General features: G+C 41.8%; 1 non-coding gene across 1 annotated transcript; it reads left to right on the top strand.

Annotated features, from left to right (window-relative positions):
* Positions 1-1,415: 1,415 nt before the first annotated feature.
* Positions 1,416-1,507, top strand: trnar-ucu (transfer RNA arginine (anticodon UCU)). The gene is given in 2 exon segments: positions 1,416-1,452; positions 1,472-1,507. It is a non-coding gene; the product is annotated as a tRNA-Arg (tRNA).
* The last annotated feature ends 2,223 nt before the right edge of the window (positions 1,508-3,730 follow it).

Here is a 3,730-nt window from a genome sequence, read left to right as displayed (position 1 = left end):
AAGTCTGCTATTAGTTCGGTTTAACTTTACATTTTTTTCTGTCTGTCTGCAATACTTGCATCTGCAAAGTCAGGTTCTTACTTATTTGTTTCTCTTTGCTTTTATTGGTTTCAAAATAAATGCTAATTTTCCATTACAATGGACACCACATTATTTTTACAGGTCGCTGCAACAGCGAGGGCCGAAGTGCCTGTATTGAATTGTAACGTTCTATTTAGTAAGCTACATTTCCAGCTGGTTTCTGATGTCTCTCCTCACTGTGGAAGCTTCCAGTCACACCTTCCAGATATTTGTCTGCACTTTATTTAATCGAGGCAACTGTATTTCCTGCTCAGAATGTGATCTCTGTGCAATGGAGAGAGGAAGACAGAGTCGGTGACATAGCTGAGATCACTTAGGTTCCGTCCAGAATCAACAAAATCTATCCCGATCTTCGATTCTCCTGTAACTTTCAACATCACACTGTGTTCCCACCCTTCAGGCTTTCTGCCTGTATTCCTGATGAAGGGCTGTTGCCCGAAACGACAATTTTACTGCTCCTCTGATGCTGCCTGAACTCCTGTGCTTTACCAGCCCCTCTCTAATCGAGACATTGTGTTCCCAGGCCACTATTTCGGTCTCTGGTCTGCTGAAGTGCTCCTTCAAGGCACAACACAAGCTGGAAGACCTGCAACTGATTTTCTACTGACAGACCATGCAAATTTTAGGACCCAACATCGAGTTCATTCATTTTAGATACCGCCCGCCCTCTTCCATATTCTTCACCCACCCTTCCATCCCATCAGTTCCGAAGACAGATCATTGCACTCGATACGTTAACTTTCCTTTCCTATCAGAGATGGACAAGAGCTGTTGATTTTGTTCAGACCTTTTTGGTTTAATTCAGGGAACTTTGCTTGTCCGTTGTAATCGCCAGACTGCTGGAAGCGTCTGATTGCAGGAGGAGATGTTCACAGGAGTTGACAAGAATGGCAAGGGCTGGACCTTTCCCATTGTGAAGGTAGACGCTGTGGTTGGGGATGTTTATCTAAGCGCAGAGAAGGCTGATTGAGTAATTGATTAACATGCACATTTTATGAAGAGGATAGATATGTATGACAGGGATAAGCCTGTATTGGGAAGGAAAAGAGTGACATAAATGAAAGACAGGAGACAAGATGTTTTGAGGAGATTTTGGGAGAATGCTTTCACCAATAGAGTGTTGCTTATCTGGAAATCATTATCTGAACACGTGGTAAAGCTAAGTGTCATGAGAACGTTTCAGCAGTCTGTCGCCAAACACTTGAAGAGCCAGAGCACATGTGGATAAGAAACAGGTACTGGAAATTGTGACGAGGACAGGCAGATGCGAGATGGGTGTCCTCAACGCAATGGGTCAAAGGCAAACTTGTGTGCTAAAAAACGCTTGCAGGCACGGCTCTGTGGCGCAATGGAAAGCGCGTTGGACTTCTATGTCGCTTCTCTGGTTGTTATTCAAAGGTCGTGGGTTCGAGTCCCATCAGAGTCGAGTTTTAGTTTATGGTTTGGAAGGTGGACAGACCAGACTCGGCTGCTTATCTGCAAAACCAACAGTATTCGTGCAGAAACCCAACTGTCTCGAAATGGAACATGTTCCTCTCACAGGTTTCCATTTACGATGTCTATTTATGATACAGTAGGCAACACGATGATGTAGATAGACTGGAAAAAACACAAAAGTGTTGTGTCAGCCATGATGATATCGGATCAGGGATCAGGGAGCAGGGCAGGATCGGTGTTTAGAATGGGCTCCTTTGTTGTTGTGCCATTTCTGGCCCAGGTGTTTAAACAATCACAATAAGGATAACATGAATTAAAGGCCATGTAATATTTTGGTCTCATCTCCAATTCGATTCCCTCCCAGCTGGAATAGACAGCTCTTGTTTCAGCTTTAGATCAGACAGTGAAGGATTCTCACAAGTTCTCCTTCAGGCTAAATGTTCCTTCACATAGGTTTCCAAGTGGACACATGAAGCAAGCAATTGCATGGTTGCTGGGGATTCAGGGGCAGATTTCTCCTTTGCTGGGCACGAATTCTGGCCAAGGTAATGAACGTTAATTTCTGACATTTTGAATCTTACTCTGGATTCTTGTGACTTTACTAATTAAACTGAATTTCAATTTGCCCTTGCATAACATTATTCAATCTTCACTGTTTATGAAAACCATGCCACGTGCTCGTGGGTGCAGTATGCTGAATATTATTGTCGTAGTGTGCAGTGTGGGTCGGTGTGTCTTATGAACATGCCAAAGGGAGTTGGTTAAATATCAGTGAATCGAATTCTCTGACGAATTGAAGCCGATGGAAGGAAAATCCCAGTACAGTGGCGACATGACATTTCCCGTGATCAACGCAGGAAACCACGGTAAACATACGCAGCATTCAATAAAACCGATTTTCACCACATTTTACTATGCCACATTCTAACCACATTTCAGGGACATTACTGTAATCTCTAAGCTCTCACATTCTACAGGAAGACCATTAAAATAGCCGACCATCCATTACTAATGTTCTGAATTCACACGCACACATATATATCTGTGCATATTTTGCTCAAGCATGTATGTGTGTGTGCATATATATTTAAAATTGCAAAAGAACATTGAGTAAAACAGCATTTATTCTAAACAAAATATTATTTTGTGGAGTGTTCCGTCCTTGGGAAATATCTCAGTTACTTAAGACCAGCCATAAATACTCCCTGAGTGAATATCCATCACTCAATAGAGATGCAGAGGTGATTTTTGAAAAAATGACGTTTTCCATACCACTGAACCTGCGCTGTGTTAAATTCTGGAAAGGATGTTAAGCTCGTTTCATATTACTAAAATTGTTGCAAGGTCGCACAGGCCATTAAAACAATCCACAAAGTATTAGATTTCTCTCATTGGACAATTTGAATGTTATCGGAAAAACTGGAATCGAAATGATAACGATGTTTTTAAGTATTGCTATGAAGATTATAGAATTCCAACAGGAATATTTTTCGTGTCTTGTCACTGGATATTTTTGGGGGAGATGAGTGAGCAGCAAATGGACTCACTACCTTCTTTGTGATTGCAGCCAAATTTTCCAATGCAACAGATGAAAGAAAAAAGGTGCATTACATCGGCAGGTCAGTTCCAACTCACGATAGTATAGTTGCATTTTGATTGTCGCCATCATCTAAAGTATAAGCTGAGTTGGGAGATCAAGATCCTGACTGTATGCTGAGACATTGCGAGAAATAATCCCACACTGTTCGCATCACTTTCTCTCATAAACCAGTAATGCAGTGGACTGAGCTACCCGGCTTCCCTTTCATGCTGAGCTAACACAAACAGCTCAGTTTTTTTACAATTTCTAGAAGTTCACGTGGATCAAACTGCTAAACCTTTCCTCACAATCAGCTCATTCTATACTTCGTCGTACGCAGTTGCAGGTGTTATGAGGAATATTTCTAATTAACGTTAACCAATTAGAGAGTGTGCACATAACGTCTACCCATCCTGGCCGCCCAGACTCCCTGTCGCGGTGTAATTCATTCCTTGTGTGTCTACACGCGTCTTCACAAATATTTTGGAATCAGCTTCTGAACAATTTTTCCTGCGAAAAAGTAATCGTTTTCGAATTCCAAAGCTGTAGAAGGAAAAAGAAAACGTGCTCCAAACTTCTCTTTATCATTCGTCGCTGGTTTTGAAGTTCCATAGTCGAGATATGGATACATCC

The sequence above is a fragment of the Chiloscyllium plagiosum genome, unplaced genomic scaffold (genome assembly GCF_037043375.1).
Source record: "Chiloscyllium plagiosum isolate Xiang-an unplaced genomic scaffold, Cpla_swu_hap1 HiC_scaffold_45, whole genome shotgun sequence".
Classification (NCBI taxonomy): domain Eukaryota; kingdom Metazoa; phylum Chordata; class Chondrichthyes; order Orectolobiformes; family Hemiscylliidae; genus Chiloscyllium; species Chiloscyllium plagiosum.
This window is presented reverse-complemented; position numbering and strand designations above follow the sequence as displayed.